Genomic DNA, 18873 nt, shown 5'->3' with positions numbered 1-18873 from the left:
GATGCCGATGTTCTCTTTCACTGCCCCCTACCGCTATCATCTGCGAGCACATCTCTGCAGTGCACTTCACGGGGCCATGAAGCCACCTCTTCAATGACGTAGCCCGCATTAGCGGCTGTCGACACGCTGCCCTTCAATCGCTACACTCAGTTCACCTCTTACCAACGTGGTGACCCACACTCTAAGAAAAGTTCACACCCTTTGGAGTGTATATTTGCCACACAACGATAATCGTCATCTATCTTGCCCGCATTTCCTTTCTTGAAAACGCTGTGCTCGTTACTTTCCTGTCGGGAATGCTATGTCATGCTGATAACGCGCATGCCGTTCGTTACTGGAAAGTACCGGCCTCGCCGCGTTAAAGAAAGGAAATGCGGACAAGACAGATGACGATTATTGTTGTGTGGCAAATATACACCCCAAAGGGTGCAACTGTTTTTAGAGTACATACTGCCACCGCATTATTTGTGCTGCACCGCTACATTTACCATTTACTGATGGACATCGTTCATTTCCAATTCTTCCTCGTTTGCTGCGCACACAGGTCATCGCAGCCTTCCACGACGACCCCTATGCTGGACACTTAGGTTTTCACAAAACCTACAACCGTATCAAGAGCCTTTTCTTCTGCCTTTCTACCTTTGTGGCAAAATATGTTGCTTCGTGCAGGCTTTTCCAACGGCGAATGGGACCAACTCCCCCTTCTGCTGGTCTGTTACAACCTTTTCCATGTGCCGAGACACAATTCGCTATCACCGGAATAGAACTTCTTCCTATCGCGCCAACAGGTCATCGATGGAGCGTGACTGCTGTCTCACACCCTACGCAGGGACCGCTCCTCTACGCTCTGGCTCTGCGTCAGAGGTTGCCACATTTTTTTTTTTAAGTCATCGTTACGCCATGCAGCACATCGAGTCCTCTTGAGCGACCGCGGCAAGACTATTTATTCTGTCGACAATCCTCGAAGAAGCACTTGGAACTTGTCGCACATTTCATGAGACTACGTCAGCTTACCACCCACTAACAAGTGGCTTGACAAGGCGATTTTATCGCACATTAGCTCCCATGATGTATGTGTATATCGGACCAGACCACAAAAATTGGGGCACAATTCTACCATTTGTGACGTATGCTCATAACACCGCTGTCCAACAAACTACTGGTTACTTGCCTTTCTACTTCGTTTACGGCCGTTCGCCGACATTAACCCTCGACGCCTCTTTTTTTCGATGTCCCCTACTAGCTCCTCAGCGTCCGAACAGTTCGTCTCCAGTCTTGACGAACGTGCTCGGCTCTATACAGAAGCCAGCCAACAAGACCGCAAGCAGCAATACAACAGCTCTCGTCACGACGTTTCCTTTCATCTCGAGAATTAGGTGCTTCTCTGAACTCCCGTTCCTACTATCCCGGCTTGTGGGAGAAGTTCCTCTCGCGTTTTCTGCGCCCCAATATCATTACAGAGCAACACTCCCCTGTGAACTACCACGCAACTCCCGTTTAAGTTACTTCTTATCGTCGTTGCCGTTATTTTGAAATTGTTCACGTTGCGCGTCTCAAACAGTTCGGTTGGCGTTTCTTGCCAGTGTAAGTTGAGGCCGGGCTGCCCGCTTTCGCACGCGGAGGAGTGTTGTTGTCGTCGTCGTCCTCGTTGTTCTCGTCGTTGTCGTTGTTGTTGCCTCAAAACATGTCTTGTACAGGGTGATTGGCCACACTGAAGGTATGGAAAAGTGCGCCCAACAAAAGACAAAGAGGGTTGAAAGGCAAAAAAAAGAAACATCGGGCAACTTAAGCATTACAAAATTTTGAGAGGGCTTATTCATAATGAGAGGAAAAAGAATAAAGCACACCGCAATCACTACCGTAGCATCGTAATCTTCCGGACTCTTCAGTGAACTTCTGTATAGCAGCAGTAATCAAGCCGTGGTTTGTGCCTAATATATAGGCACCAAACCACAATATATAGATTTGGTGTTAATAGCGTTAAATCCAGATCACCAGTGGGAAGTATTAGAAACATTCGGCTGGAGGAGGAGAAGCGGCGGCAGGATAAAAAGAAATGGTTCATTGTTTCTGGTTCGTTACAAAAAGAGCAAAAGTTAGTTATTGATAAACCAGGTCTATGAAGGTAAAGTTTAGGCGGACAACTCTACAACGGTAGTCTTAATAACGTCACCTCGCATTCTCACAAAAGGCATTTGCCAGTGTTCCACGGAAATTTTAGGTGGCGAAAGTGATCGGAGAACATTATGGATGATTCATTACAATTTAGCGGTAACAGTTGTTTAAATCTGGCTCCTGTTATAAAAGAAAAGTTAGGAAGAACGTTTAAAACCAACCCAGTTAGTGTTGATGATGCCAGCGAGTCAGCGGGCTCGTTTAGGAAGAGTTCACTGTGTCCGGGGGCCTAGACAATGCAGACTTAAGACATACTCATCATCACCGCTTGGGACCGCATTAGGGGATGGCTCGCTCGCTGGAATAGAGAAAAGACCTGCAGTTTGAATGTCGTCTTATAGTGTATATATAGCGCATCAAACCAGGCACGTCACTCAGAGAACGTTGGGTTTCATAATTCTGCCCTTTCTTCGGCTTCCGCACGCTCGGTCAAGAAGTTCAAGCGATCCTATTATGCCGCGTGCGCCGTGGATCTTTGAGAATGATGCGCGCAGTAGGGTCATTGCCACGCCCACATGTGCACGGCGCAACCCTCACATGGCTGATGCCCACGATATCGCATATAGAAAATAAATTTAGATGCTAATTTACAACATGCCAGCCGTCAAAAAGCAATCATATTAAGACTTTAATTTTTTTCTGGCAATAGTTAGCGAAGCCAGGAACAAAAGACACACAAACACTTTCGCCCCTTCAATTTCCATCGCGTGCCGGATAGTTTGGCCCGCAGTCTTACAGCACTTGAGGCAAAGTCGCCTTTCATGTAACGTTAGCCTGCTCCCGACTTTGACCGCTTGCCAACGAGCGCCTGTAGGTTGGAGGGCTCGTCCGCTTCCAGGTCTCAAGCCGCTTACAGCTTGATGCCAATTAAACATTCGCATCAAAAACGGTGCAAACAAATAGAGGCCGTTCTTGGTGAGGTGAGTGGAATTTACCTGAAGCGGCGCTTGCTAAACGTCAAAATAGCATCTTCGGGCGTTACCGGCACTATGGGTTGCATAGGCTGCGAATAGCGCAAGCTGCTTGACAGGATTTCAGGGCTTCCACTCATACGTTCGACATGGATCCGGGTAGACTACATTGCTCTGATCAAGGCAGCGCAGAGTTCATGACATCGTTAATTGATTGATGAGGTTCAACGTTCATGCGCATCACATGGGCTATATGAAATACTCCGTAGTGGCGGGCTCCGGCTTAATTTTGACCACTATGGGAACGTTCACTTGACGCCAAAGCATGGCACACGAGCTTCTTTGCATTCCACCCTCGTCGGAATGCCGCCTGGAGTGGAACACTCTACTTCGTGCTCAACATAAGAACGCGTCACTGAATGCAGTTGCGCCAATGGAGAGTTAATGGGGCGGGAAATCAACGCGAGGACCACCTTACACAGATCAGCGCCACGAACATCATCGGTAGGGAAAACTGATTCCATCGCGGATAAGTCATCCTTCGTTACGAAGCAAAAACAACAGAGCATTCAAGCTCACAGAGAAGAGCGATGATTGCACTGCACAGACGTTCGTCGCCCCTTGTGCGTCACCGGCTTTGCGTCATTAGGGAGATTAAACCCGCAGTGGAGACAGGGTAAGGTTCCGTCCTCAGATTGTTTCATATCCAATTGCAGCCCGCTTACACAATGCGGGCCGTGGGCGTCATATCCAATGTTTGGTTTCCGTGCCATCGGCATTGACGTTCAAAACAGTTTGTGAGATTGCCTGTAATACAGGAACACATGGGGCAATAGACGGTACAAAGGGCGTATAAGTCTGGCGAGAGCCGTTTTCATTCGAGGACGAGGACTCTGGGGAAACAGGAGACGTGGCTACTTTTGGCTTCGTCGTATCAGGACCCACACGTGCTGAAACGACAGCATTGAGAAGGGTAAAAATAACTCTCGTGTGTCGTAAACGTCGTCCTCGCTAGACGTCTGGGAAACGTCAAAATGAGATTATCATGGGGCAAGCACAACACGCGCCCCAGAACACTCAGAGAAATATCGGTTAGGTGATATATATCATGTAGAAAGCCACGTGTACCATTTTCGCCCGTGGAATCAGCGGGTCTACCAGTTCGAGGCGCCTCCAGCGACGAGCTCATACTAGTCATGCTATCGGGAGACTGAGTGTGTGCTCATACAAGGTTTTCTATGGGAGCTCACGAAGACTACGCACACAGTGGTCAGCCTGTATGTTGCGTCGTGGCGAGATGGTTTTCGCCAGCGGGATGCGATTCCGGGCGGCGGCAGCAGCTTAGTCACATTTCTTGAGACAACGCGGCATGCGGGGTTTTCCGTGTGGCATCCTATGAGGGCACGAAGTTCTATATGCTTATCTGAGCCTCATTGGATGCGGCGCTACCAAATGACTTTTGCCTGGAAAGCGCCATTGTAATTAATGTATTGACCCTTCTGGTTTCCTTAGTATTCTGCCTCGACGATATGTTGCGGACGCCAGATAAATGATCATCCTATGAGTTCAACGTAGCGGCTCTGCGCCTCAGCCGTGCATGTACAGTTACCAGCGATTTAAATGCGACTACACGAGAGCTCAACTGTCAGTCTGGCGTAACGATGTGCTGGGAAGCCTGTCTATCAAGTGTTCAGACAGTTGTGAGGATTTATAAACCCGTTGCTTGTTTTCTGAGGCGCAGTACGTGCTGAAAACGTTAAGAATTTGCTATGTTGCGCTTCATTCATTGCCGATAGATAGCCCATGTGTCAAGCAGTCGATCTAATCCGTCGTGGTGGACCCGCAGTGGTGGCGTAGTGGCTTTCGTGTTGCAGCTGCTAAGCCTGAGGACGCGGGATCAAATCCTGGCCGCGGTAGTTACATTTCGATATGGCTGATCGAAATCCAAGAGCAACCGCGTACCGTGCTTTCGTAGCACGTTAACGCACCCCAGGTGATCAAAATTAATCCGGTGTCCCCCACAACGGCGTGCTTCACAATCATATCGTGGTTTGGCACGTAAAATCCCAGAATTTAAGATTGAAGAAGTCGATCTAGCTGATTATTTGCTTAAACTTAAGTCGTCGCATTTGCAAGTGCAGGGCTCGACAAAGTATGTTAAAGAAACGCTCAGAAATATGGATAAATGGAATAAGCACGCAGAATCGTATTTTTTTTTTCTGTTCTATAGAAGTTGTGCGATATACATGTACACCGACGGAACTCACATGTTCACAAAGGATGTGTAGCTATTGTATAGCCGTAGATTTTCATGCGGGAGGAAGCGTTGTACAGTGGCGTCGTAATAGGAAGGAGCATGGTGACAAGAGGCGAGGAGCGCGCAGAACAGAGGTGGTGCCAAGGGTCATGGGGAGGGGGGGGGCAAAAAATATCGCCTGCCCCCCCCACCATTCCCCCCCCCCCCATTAGCGCCGAAAAGCTGACCCAAAGTAGGCGGTATGAAATAAAATGTCAATTTAGATGTCTTGTAATGTGGAGGCAGCGCTGCTTACAACGCAAGGCCTTGTTTAAACATTATTTATTGTTGAAAATTTCTGATCACAAGGAATTATTCTCTCGCTTGTGATAGAACAGGCGCTTGAAATATGAAATACAGTGCATACTGCCGCAATAAGATAAATAGAGTTCCAACGGTTCTAAATAGATTTAAAAACGGGCTACACTTCGTTGTACTGTCAGCTTGCAACATGCGTGAACCGGCAAGTTCGTGCCTCGGATGTAATAGCTGCTCTTTCAGGAGGCTCACAGGCTCACAGGCCTCTTAGGCAGAGAATAAGCTTCGCCGTGCTGAGGTCGCATAACCGCGAGTGCTGTGTAACTGGAGGCGGCACACATATACCACGCAGGATGCGCGTGTCATCTTTATGCGCCGAATAAGCGGCATAATACAGGCACAGCAAACAGCGTCGGCTCGAAGCCATAGATGTTCACATATGGAGCCGGTTTCAATACCTTTGCATGTGAACTCCGCTCGGCTACTGGGCAGATCGAGTTGAACCTTGGCCATGCGGAGATCCCAGTCACGTCGCTGAAGTGCAGTGTAACCGAACCCAAAACATAGACCACGCAAAGCGAACAACGTTGCCACTAATCTATATGTTGTTACGAACTTGTACCGCTGCACCACGATTACGGCTTTGTGGTCCCGTAGCGCTCGTCACCCGTTTCGTGACAGAGCGTTGGTAGCGATGACTCCGAGCCTGGCGTCGATGAGAATAACAAAAGGGATTTTATACATTATATACAGGTTATCATACAGGACATGAACGGGTCGGCACTGGGGCCGAGTGCTCACAACAAACGCGACTGTTCTCGCACGACGACGTCCGGCGAAAACGCGTTACACATCTCACCCCAGTCGGGAGCGACACTCTCTCCCGGTGGGGTCGGCAGATCCTGTTTTCGAGCGGCGTGTCGCTGCTTTTATAATCCCCGAGGCCCATTGTCACTCAAACGGCCCAATACAAAGTCAGCACACGACGGTCGTCCGAGGGGTCCAACCAGCGACCGCGCTGGCCACCCGGTTCAAAGTTCGCGCGCGCGGTGACCTCCAGGCAAGGGAGGTGCGGCGCCGGGCCGTCTGGCACACGCGGACACGTCTAAACACGCTGCTCGCCGAGGCTTCTCCCGCACGACGGCGCAGCATCTTGTCTTGTGAAGGGAGAATTATGGCGCTCGCAGGATAGATTCCGCATCTTGCAGATTCGGAATCCGGGCTTGTGGTAATGGCACAACAGCATCCCCGCCCTCAGATAAGGCGCCGGGAAGACGAGCTGCCTCCACGTGGCTCGGATGCCAGGCGCGCACGTTCGTCAGGCTCGTCCAAGTTCACGTCCAGTGTCGGGACGCCAGGTAACATCACGTGCCCAGGTCCGACTCGCCAGGACAGGAGCTCTGCTCACCACGTCGTCGCCAAGGCACCTTGACCAGCTCCGCTCGGGTCGTTCCTAAGACCTTGCTTCTCGCCACTGGTCCCGCTTGGTCGTTCTGCAGCTTGAAAAACCGACCGGCAAAAGGCAACACCCAACACGAACAAGTGCCCTCTGTCTCCCGTCAAACACCAGACAAGGCCATAATTCAAATCAACCTAACTAAATTGTTTTCCCCTTTTTTTTTCTCCCGCTGCAACAAGAGGCAGGTGTACGATCTAGCACACAAGGCTTAAACAATCAGTTTTCAAATCATCAACACAACAAAATAGAAACAATTATTAATCAGCAATAATAATTACAAATAGAATGGTCCCCTTGAAATCGCTTTGGACCGAAAACATACTTCTGAGGAAGCAAATGAGGTCATTCATTTTTCCCGGCGATATTTTCGCGGAATCCGAAGCTGCTTATATTTGCGACCCTGCTTATACGTGTAGCGGCGGTACAATAAGCCAGATTCCTTGCCAAATGAAACCCCCTTTTCTTTCACTCCCCGTTTGACGCTCTTCCTCAGATCGGCTAGTGAACAATCTTCCTGTTGTTCGCGAATCAGACTTTTTCTTTCAACTGCAGCCTGCTCCTGCCGGCTGGCGGAAACCGGAGCGAGTGTGGAGCCCGCGTCGCCTAATTGCGGCGTCGAGTCTATATCGCGGCTAGCACTGCACGCGTCACTCCCACTCACTTCCAGGACCCGCTCGTCTAGGCCAGCCTCCGAGCTCTGCCTCTCCCGTGACTGCTCGCCACTCAAGTTACCGTGATCGGTCCGTGTGCCGCACCGCTGTTCGCTCACCGACGCTAAGTCAAGTTCCCTCGACAGCGGGCGCGCTTTGGATCGCGTGGGGGCAATGTACGCCACGTCGGCAAAGAATGATTTGCCGTGATCCCTCAGCAGCTGCTCCGAGCTATTTGAGAAGAGGTAGGAAAATTGCTCCGGGAGGGCGGCTGACACAGCGGCTTCGGTGTTAAGTTTCCCAAATTCTCCTTCAATGCTAACCGTTGCGATCGGTAAACAGACACTCTCCTTCTCGGCCACTTGCCGTATCCTAACGCACTCTCCCGTAAAATCACTCGAGGAGACGAAAGACGGGTGAACAACGTCCATAGTTGCTGCAGAGTCCCGCAGTGCTCGGCACTTCTTGCCGTTTACCTTAATTTCCTGCACATAGGGCTCCAATAGACGTATGTTTTTGTGAGTTTCCTGTATCGTTGCAAAAGCAATTCTCTCTGGGCAGCTTGCAGCGATGTGCCCTTGCTTTTTGCAATTGTAGCAGGTAAACGGTCTCCGTTTTTCAAAAGAACGCGTCATTTCGTTTCGCTGTTTCGGACCATCGTCATCATTCTGAGATGCATTCTGTCCATCCCTTACAGTTTCTTTGGGAAGGGACTCGTCGTCCCGAAACTCGCGACGCGTGATTTCCTTCCGTTCGTCGGGCTTCCCGTAAAACCCATCTCTTCTATCTGCTTTTTCTATGCGCACTGCCTTGCTGTGCAAGCTGCGGCGGGTGTAATACTCTTCCGCTAACTCTGCTGCCTTGTTTAGCTTAACCTCCTTTAGCCTATCTTGCAGCCAGAGCCGGACATCCTCATCAATGCAACGGTAGAACTGCTCCAACGCGATGCATTCGACAATTTTGTCGCGGTCGTCGTAAACCTCTTCGCCCTTCAGCCATTCCACCAAGTCGGCTTTTAGACGAAACGCGAAGTCAACATTCGACTCCTTACCCTTTTTTGCATACCGGAACCTCTGCCGGAAAGCTTCGGGCGACAATTTGTACTTCCGCAGTAGCGCTTCCTTCACATCACTGTAGCTCTCAAACGCCTCTTTCGATAAGCAAGTTATTACGTCTGATGCCTCCCCAGGAAGCAACGCTAACAGATTCTGTGCCCAGAGGGATCGCTCAATGCTATTCCGTTCGCACACGTGCTCAAATTTCACGAGGTATTTGGCCATATCCTCTCCGACGACAAAGGGTGGAAGTTGATCGCGTATTCTTGGAACGTTAGAAGTGAGACTAGGCGCTGGCGAGCTATTTCGGGTCTCCAACTCTTTCATTTTAAGCTCGTGCTCACGTCGCTCCCTCTCTGCCTGCAACTCCCGATGTTCCTTTTCTCTCCTTTCCTCCCTTTCCTCTTCGCGACGTTCCTGTTCTCTCCTTTCCTCCCTTTCCCGTCGTTCATTTTCCTTCCTTTCCTGCTCACAACGTTCCTTCTCCTCCCTTTCCCGACGTTCATTGATACCCGCCAAGGCCTCTGCGGCTTCCTCAGCCGTTACGTCCCCAGTCCTCATGACCTCAAGGATCGCATTCTTTCTTTTGGTTGAGCCCAACTCAATGCCCAACTCCTCACAAATTTCGAGAAGTTCCTTCACCTTGTACTTGTCCATCGTTCACACTGTCCTCCTGCTGTTTACCCTTTTTGAATATACCTGCCGTACGCTACTATAACACTACTAGTAAGACATATGCAAGTATATCACACACTGCCCTGTTTACCCCCTCAGCATCCCCTGGTTTTCAAAACACTCTTACTAGGCTTGAAACACACAAGGTTATCACAATGCAACACCAAATCCTTCCCTAAGCTACTATAACCTGTGTCAGAGAAAGTCTGGTGTTTGAGGTAAACTTCAGGCACTCACCGCGCCGAGGTAGCTGATGCCGGTCAATCCCGTAGCTGCCATCCAGTGTTACGAACTTGTACCGCTGCACCACGATTACGGCTTTGTGGTCCCGTAGCGCTCGTCACCCGTTTCGTGACAGAGCGTTGGTAGCGGTGACTCCGAGCCTGGCGTCGATGAGAATAACAAAAGGGATTTTATACATTATATACAGGTTATCATACAGGACATGAACGGGTCGGCACTGGGGCCGAGTGCTCACAACAAACGCGACTGTTCTCGCACGACGACGTCCGGCGAAAACGCGTTACACATCTCACCCCAGTCGGGAGCGACACTCTCTCCCGGTGGGGTCGGCAGATCCTGTTTTCGAGCGGCGTGTCGCTGCTTTTATAATCCCCGAGGCCCATTGTCACTCAAACGGCCCAATACAAAGTCAGCACACGACGGTCGTCCGAGGGGTCCAACCAGCGACCGCGCTGGCCACCCGGTTCAAAGTTCGCGCGCGCGGTGACCTCCAGGCAAGGGAGGTGCGGCGCCGGGCCGTCTGGCACACGCGGACACGTCTAAACACGCTGCTCGCCGAGGCTTCTCCCGCACGACGGCGCAGCATCTTGTCTTGTGAAGGGAGAATTATGGCGCTCGCAGGATAGATTCCGCATCTTGCAGATTCGGAATCCGGGCTTGTGGTAATGGCACAACAATGTTCACATGGAGTGGCCGTTCTCAGGTACCCGCAAATCGCGTCAGGTGGTTAGGCGGCAACAGCCTACAGCTTCAAGTGCGTAGCAGACTTACCACGCAAAGCGAACAACGTTGCCACTGATCTATATGTTCGCATGGAGTGGCCGTTCTCAGGTACCCGAAAATCGCGTCAGGTGGTTAGGCGGCAACAGCCTACAGCTTCAAGTGCGTAGCAGACTTACCACGCAAAGCGAACAACGTTGCCACTAATCTATATGTTCGCATGGAGTGGCCGTTCTCAGGTACCCGCAAATCGCGTCAGGTGGTTAGGTGGCAACAGCCTACAGCTTCAAGTGCGTAGCAGACTTACCACGCAAAGCGAACAACGTTGCCACTGATCTATATGTTCGCATGGAGTGGCCGTTCTCAGGTACCCGCAAATCGCGTCAGGTGGTTAGGCGGCAACAGCCTACAGCTTCAAGTGCGTAGCAGACTTACCATGCAAAGCGAACAACGTTGCCACTAATCTATATGTTCGCATGAAGCTGCCATTCTCAGGTACTCGCAAATCGCGTCAGGTGGTTAGGCGGCAACAGCCTACAGCTTCAAGTGCGTAGCAGACTTTCGCTTGGACATCAGGTTCGATTTGTTCAGCCCTCTGACCGAAAAAATGAAGCCTCATTGTTGCAAGTATTCATCAGGTTATTCAGAAAAGAATCTGCTTTGATCGCTGCAGCGCCTTTGCATGTGTGCATTTCACATACCTGCTACAGTAGCTCTGTAGCGGCATGCACCGTCAGTACAGCTTCGGCAGCGCGCCTCGATTCCTGTCACCCCGCTTCATCCCAGAAGCCGCCGCCAGTCTGCAATTACTGGAAGAGGCGCGTCGCCACTCATTCGGCAAGGGGAGGTGTCGCAACCGTGATGAAGGGTTTACCACGTTAACCTACCCAGGGACCGCGGTGGTCCAGACACAACCGGACGCCAGAAAGACTGTCGGCGCAGAGTCAAAAGAATATCATCTCGTTTTCATTTTCTTAGTAGAAGCACTGTTGTGTAAATATGCTAAATTTTGATTTATACATTACTGCGTTGCTGGAATAGCTTATTCACACTGATGTGTTAGAAGGCCTTCAGCCCAGTCAAGCTGTTGTTAAAAATTTTAGTCGTCGAGCATACATAAATAAATGTTATCTTCTTACACCGAAGCTGTATATGGATAGTTTCCAGCGGTTCAATGTCCGTAGACCAAAAACGTGTGCCAATTCTGAAGATAGTGCTATACCGGGCCGTCCCGCGGTGGAGGTGAAGCAGGCTTCAAGTACTCCTCCAACTTGCAAAAGTAAGCTTAATATCTCGGGTCCAAATACAACCCGTATCAGACATTAAGCTGATAAGAACAGATACTGCACTTTGATGCGCACCGGCATTGCCTACGTTCGCAACGCCCTCTCTTTGTCGGCGTTCCAAGTGCTACGTATTTCCTTTCCTTTCCTTCCGCTCTCCCGTGGTGGTGGTCCCGTAGAAACGTCACGCGTGTCTAGTTTCCTCTGGCTCCTCGGGGTGGCGGTCCCGTTGTCCACGTGAATGTATACATAACTATAACCAAATGTATATATAAATATAACCGAAGAAGGGAATTTGTGGGGAACAAATTTGGTGTGGCCTGTGTTGTGTGCGTGGCCGCTTGTTTTCGAGTGACCTCACAAACATTACTGCACTGCAGGACGTCGACCAACGCACGATCGCCGTGGCTACGGTGAAGCGACGTGTGCCCTCGTAGTGCGGTGAAGTGCTTGTCTCTTCTATGTACCGGGATTCGTTAGTAAAAGGTGTCGTGCCGCGTTTTGCAACAATACATGGGTATGTATACCCCCCGCTGCCTCATCACCTTCCGAGGCTGAACAACGTGGAGGAGCGACTATATGTTGCGTCTCGTCTTCCATTTATGTGCATACGGCGTTTGACGCACGGCAATGGCCAGTTCGCCATTACGGGGCCCACATACACAGCTTTGCTGATCATCCACCTTCTCAGAGTGAAATGGCACGGAATGTTCTGCACATCCTTTCAATCTTAAATGACGCAAAGAAAGCATGCCGAATAACTACAAAGTCCAGTTGGAAAATAAAAAAAAATAAGAAACACGTTTCAAATAGTGGGAGAAAAAGCGTAGGGCTGAGCAATGATTGACATCTATTGAACATACGCAGCCTCGATATCTATTACGTTGCACTTACCTAAACAGAACACCGTACATGTTTATTGGAGCCTTGAGCGACTGAAGGAAGCGTAGGTGCAATGTAACAAGATTTATCTTGGGCTTTCGATCGATGAATTTGAATATTTATAAAATAAGAGGAAAGTGGAAGGGAGTTAAACATAGTCAAACCGCAACGCATAAGTTCCCCGCCTCCCTGATCCCCCCAGCCCCCGAAGGAACTCACTTGTCGTGGGTGCGCCCTGTTGTGCCATCACCACAAGCCCGGATTCCGAATCTGCAAGATGCAGAATCTATCCTGCGAGCGCCCTAATTCTCCCTTCACAAGTCAAGATGCTGAGCCGTCAGGCAGCGGGTCCTGCGGGAGAAGCCTCGGCGAGCCGCATGTTTGGACGTGTCCGCGTGTGCCAGACAGCCCGGCGCCGCACCTCCCTTTGCCTGGAGGTCACCGCGCGCGCGAACTTTGAACCGGGTGGCCAGCGCGGTCGCTGGTTGGACCCCTCGGACGACCGTCGTGTGCTGACTTTGTATTGGGCCGTTTGAGTGACAATGGTTCCTCGGGGATTATAAAAGCAGCGACGCGCTGCCTGAAAAACAGGATCTGCCGACCCACCGGGAGACAGTGTCGCTCCCGACTGGGGTGAGATGTGTCACGCGTTTTCGCCGGACGCCGTCGTGCGGGAACAGTCGCGTTTGTGTGAGCTCTCGGCCCCAGTGCCGATCCGATCTTGTCCTGTACAATGACCTGTATATAATGTATAAAATCCCTTTCGTTATTCTCATCGACGCCTGGCTCGGAGTCTTCGCTACCAACGCTCTGTCACAAAACGGGTGACGAGCGCTACGGGACCACAAAGTCGTAATCGTGGTGCAGCGGTGCAAAGTTCGTAACACTGGTGGCACCGGTTGGGTGTCGTAACACTGGATGGCAGCTACGGGATTGACCGGCATCAGCTACCTCGGCGCGGTGAGTGCCTGAAGTTTACCTCAAACACCAGACTTTCTCTGACACAGGTTATAGTAGCTTAGGGAAGGATTTGGTGTTGCATTGTGATAACCTTGAGTGTTTCAAGCCTAGTAAGAGTGTTTTGAAAACCAGGGGATGCTGAGGGGGTAAACAGGGCAGTGTGTGAAATACTTGCATATGTCTTACTAGTAGTGTTATAGTAGCGTACGGCAGGTATATTCAAAAAGGGTAAACAGCAGGAGGACAGTGTGAACGATGGAGAAGTACAAGGTGAAGGAACTTCTCGAAATTTGTGAGGAGTTGGGCATTGAGTTGGGCTCAACCAAAAGAAAGAATGCGATCCTTGAGGTCATGAGGACTGGGGACGTAACGGCTGAGGAAGCCGCTGAGGCCTGGGCGGATATCAATGAACGTCGGGAAAGGGAGGAGAAGGAACGTTGTGAGCAGGAAAGGAAAGAAAATGAACGTCGGGAAAGGGAGGAAAGGAGAGAAAAGGAACTTCTCGAGTGAAAAAAAAAGAGGGTTTCATTTGGCAAGGAATCTGGCTTATTGTACCGCCGCTACACGGATAAGCAGGGTCGCAAATATAAGCAGCTTCGGATTCCGCGAAAATATCACCGGGAAAAATGAATGACCTCATTTGCTTCCTCAGAAGTATGTTTTCGGTCCAAGTGATTTCAAGGGGACCATTCTATTTGTAATTATTATTGCTGGTTAATAATTGTTTCTTGTCTATTTTGTTGTGTTGTTAATTTGAAAACTGGTTGTTTGAGCCTTGTGTACTAGATCGTACACCTGCCTCTTGTTGCAGCGGGAGCAAAAAGAGGGATAGCAATTTAGTTAGGTTGATTTGAATTATGGCCTTGTCTGGTGTTTGACGGGAGACAGAGGGCACTTGTTCGTGTTGGGTGTTGCCTTTTGCCGGTCGGTTTTGCAAGCTGCAGAACGACCAAGCGGGACCAGTGGCGAGAAGCAAGGTCTTAGGAACGACCCGAGCGGAGCTGGTCAAGGTGCCTTGGCGACGACGCGGTGAGCAGAGCTCCTGTCCTGGCGAGTCGGACCTGGGCACGTGAAGTTACCTGGCGTCCCGACACTGGACGTGAACTTGGACGAGCCTGACGAACGTGCGCGCCTGGCATCCGAGCCACGTGGAGGCAGCTCGTCTTCCCGGCGCCTTATCTGTGGGCGGGGATGCTGTTGTGCCATCACCACAAGCCCGGATTCCGAATCTGCAAGATGCAGAATCTATCCTGCGAGCGCCCTAATTCTCCCTTCACAAGTCAAGATGCTGAGCCGTCAGGCAGCGGGATCCTGCGGGAGAAGCCTCGGCGAGCCGCATGTTTGGACGTGTCCGCGTGTGCCAGACAGCCCGGCGCCGCACCTCCCTTTGCCTGGAGGTCACCGCGCGCGCGAACTTTGAACCGGGTGGCCAGCGCGGTCGCTGGTTGGACCCCTCGGACGACCGTCGTGTGCTGACTTTGTATTGGGCCGTTTGAGTGACAATGGTTCCTCGGGGATTATAAAAGCAGCGACGCGCTGCCTGAAAAACAGGATCCGCCGACCCACCGGGAGACAGTGTCGCTCCCGACTGGGGTGAGATGTGTCACGCGTTTTCGCCGGTCGCCGTCGTGCGGGAACAGTCGCGTTTGTGTGAGCTCTCGGCCCCAGTGCCGATCCGATCTTGTCCTGTACAATGACCTGTATATAATGTATAAAATCCCTTTCGTTATTCTCATCGACGCCTGGCTCGGAGTCTTCGCTACCAACGCTCTGTCACAAAACGGGTGACGAGCGCTACGGGACCACAAAGTCGTAATCGTGGTGCAGCGGTGCAAAGTTCGTAACACTGGTGGCACCGGTTGGGTGTCGTAACAGCCCCCAGTAAAAAAATCGCGGCGCCGCCTCTGGCGCAGAAGTGGAGAAGGTTTCAATGGCGCCGATCTAACGCAGAGAAAGCAGATAACCGGGGGCGGAGGGTGTCGAAGGTGAATGCGACTGATCCGCTTCTCCTTGCTTAGTTTGCGTGTGGCTGGTCGAAAATCGCAATCACCATTAAAATGCCGCTAAAAGGAGGTCCTCAGTGAAGAAGAGTTGACAAAGTGATGTCGTATAGCGCCGAAAGGCCTCTTCAACTTTATACTGTTACGGAATTCTTTTTTTATTACACGCAAAGAAATTCATTTTCGCCGGCAGCTCCGAGTAGCTAGTGCCACAGTGATCGGCGGGCAGCCATCTTCTCTTCCTTTCGGAACGGGACAGTCTAAGGCTATTCCGAAGAAAAAAAAATAGTCTTGTTTGGCATACGAATGCATCTTTAGTGCGTACACGCCACTTTGCCGTGGTAAGTTTTCGTAGTTTTGGGACGTCGCGTGACAGACAGGCGAAGTGAGCGCATCACGGAAAAATATTGACCGAAAGCGGGGGGCTAAGGGCGAAAAAGAAACGTAGACTTGGAAATATATTTTTTTTTTTGTTCAGCCTGCTCACACGTAATACATGTGCACCAATCATACCAGATAGGGAGCTTTCGCAGTTTTCGTGACGTCGCATGACAGACAAGCAAAGTAGGCGTACCCCGAAAATTTTTGACCAATGGTGGATGACTCATGGCAGAAATAGAATCGCTTTATGTTATAGCGCCCTTGCTGTCCCTGTAGATATTCATTCTTTGCCAACAGTGCAGCGGTAGGCAAGTTGGCTCCTCACCACCACGCAAATTCGGGATAAATTCGGTAAATACGGACTATAACGCATACGACACAAGAAAAAAAATAAAGCAATCACAGTTTACTTCACACATTTTGGCTCACGGAGAACAGGGAAAAAAATCCCCTAGCAGTTTAAATTTTGTCCTAATTAGTTATTTATATGTGGTAGATGCAATTCGGCAGATAGGGAGGGCCACCTAATGACATTTGTCAAAGTAAACTTGCCCTGAGATCATTGGCGTTGCGTGAACGTATTGTGACTGTCATGCGCAAACGCCAATACTGCGAGATCAACATATCCGTAGCGAGCGCAATTAAGTGTCACATATTCCATAACGTATCTGAATATAACTTAGATAATCAACTCTCCTAACAGAATATTAGCAACTTACTAAAGGCTAGTTTTCAGAAAATGCAATCTTGTGAATTTTCAGACAACGAAGCTGGTATGTTTCAAAAATACACATAAGAATATTTCTCTACAGCCGAGGCTGCGGCGGTGCTGAGGACCCGCAAGACAGGCACGGCCCGTCACGTCATCACTTGGGTACCCGGCTCACATGGACCGGAACGTCTCCCCCGGCTCGATCAACCCCAATGAGCTGGCCCACGACCAGGCGCTAGATCTCGTCAACCGCGCCGGTCCAAGGGGCCCGGCTTCGCAGGGGATCGACCGAACCCCGGACTCGCTGCCTACTTTCCACGAGATCACTGTTCACTACCAGCTAGGACGTAGGCAATTTCCAGCTCCTCACCCGAAGCTAGGCAGACGCCAGGCCTCGGTGCTGAGAATGCTGCGGACGGCCTCCTTTCCCTCTCGCTCAAGGCTGAGCCACTACACTCCGTGTGTGGATCCCCGCTGCACCGACTGCGGCGAGGAACGGTCCACCTTGAACCACATGCTGTGGCGATGTTCTGCGTTGCGCCACTCGCCTTTCAACAGGCAAGAAGACTGGGATGAAGCCGTCAAGAGCGACGACCTTCAAGTCCAGCTTCGGGCTGTCCAAAGGGCCTGCGACAGGGCTGAAGATTACGGTCTGCCGCCCCCGGCGCGGGTGCGGCCCACGACTACGACAACGTAGTCCCTTAGGACCAATTAAAGTTTGCTGTCTGTCTGTCTGTCTGTCTGTCTGTCTGTCTGTCTGTCTGTCTGTCTGTCTGTCTGTCCGTCCGTCCGTCCGTCCGTCCGTCCGTCCGTCCGTCCGTCCGTCCGTCCGTCTGTCTGTCTGTCTGTCTGTCTGTCTGTCTGTCTGTCTGTCTGTCCGTCCGTCCGTCCGTCCGTCCGTCCGTCCGTCCGTCCGTCCGTCTGTCTGTCTGTCTGTCTGTCTGTCTGTCTGTCTGTCTGTCTGTCTGTCTGTCCGTCCGTCCGTCCGTCCGGCTGCCTGCATATCAACACCGTTCAAAGCGCGCCTCAGGTGAATGCCTTGTATTAAAGTACGAACCTGTTGCTAAGTGCCTGGTGGTCCTTTCAGACCTGCACATCACATGGACTGAACATGTTACTTAAATATCTAAAATGATGAGGGCGTCAATCGTGTGCAACTGTGAACCGTGACGATATGAAGGCAGCTGTGTAGAGATATTACATGAGGATTTTCTAAACATACCAGCTTTGTTTTCTATTTTTTTTAAGTTAACAAAGAATGCATTTTCTGAATACTCCAATGAATTTGAGGATTGTAATATACAAAGTGTTAGTTGAATCTGTATTAACTTACGGAATACATTATACGGTAGTTTATGGATTATGAGGCGCAAGCTTTGAACAACACAATTAAAGAAATTGTAAATAACATAAATTTCGTTACTCAATTGGAATCAGTTGACATAGAATAAAAATGCCCTCTACTTGGTGTACTACGAATACAACGTTTTTAAATTTTGATGTGCTTACGCGGTATTATTTCCCTAGTGACATAAAGATACATGTCCGCAAAAGTATAACATTATGTAAAACAGAGCACTTCGTTACACCACGTTATTATGGTAACAATAAGAGATGAAAATATTATCTGCCATATCTCCTTAATCTAATCGACGATGACCTGCTCGAAATTATCTACAAAAGAAAAATGCAAAAGAAAATTAGAAAATTGTGCACTACTGTAGCGGCCAATATATAATGTAGCATATGGGTCCTCTCACGTACTACAATACCTTGACATAAAATATATATTTTTTTCTGTTCTATATTCTGCATATCATTGACTTCTACGCATAAATTTTGCATTTGTGAAATGACGTAGCCTACAGCTTGACTCTCATTTACATCTTTAATTTTCGCGAACGTGACGGCTTTGAATTTGTAAAATGGTATTTGATTTCGTTACATGGACCCTGCAGAGCGCAGCGTACTCGGTCCCCGTGCCAACTCGTTTTTGATACTGGGTGTTTGCTGGACTGCGAAGTGTCTCAGATTACATCGCGTTTGGTAAGCGGCGTTCAGGCGTAGCAATCGGCGGCAATTTTTGCAAAGCTAGGCTCGCTTGCACCAAGCACCACCCCTCCTCCTTCTCCTTACATGTATTACAAGCTTTGTTACATATAATTAGATGTTCCATCTACTGCCCGTTGATCGACAAGCGCATTGTGCTTAGA

General features: G+C 50.1%; 1 long non-coding RNA gene and 1 pseudogene across 1 annotated transcript in view; one reads left to right on the top strand and one right to left on the bottom strand.

The window, feature by feature from the left end:
• LOC139056072 (uncharacterized) overlaps positions 1-17394 on the top strand; it is a 65299-nt gene extending 47905 nt beyond the window's left edge. The window contains exon 2 of the long non-coding RNA XR_011512120.1: positions 16761-17394. This is a non-coding gene — a long non-coding RNA (uncharacterized lncRNA). The remainder of the gene's footprint in view (positions 1-16760) is intronic.
• Positions 11631-11809, bottom strand: LOC139055086 (U2 spliceosomal RNA; annotated as a pseudogene).
• Positions 17395-18873: the final 1479 nt, after the last annotated feature.

Source organism: Dermacentor albipictus, chromosome 1, assembly GCF_038994185.2.
Source record: "Dermacentor albipictus isolate Rhodes 1998 colony chromosome 1, USDA_Dalb.pri_finalv2, whole genome shotgun sequence".
Taxonomy (NCBI): Eukaryota; Metazoa; Arthropoda; class Arachnida; order Ixodida; family Ixodidae; genus Dermacentor; species Dermacentor albipictus.
Note: the sequence above shows the minus strand (reverse complement) of the source record. Positions and strands in the feature narration are given on the sequence as shown.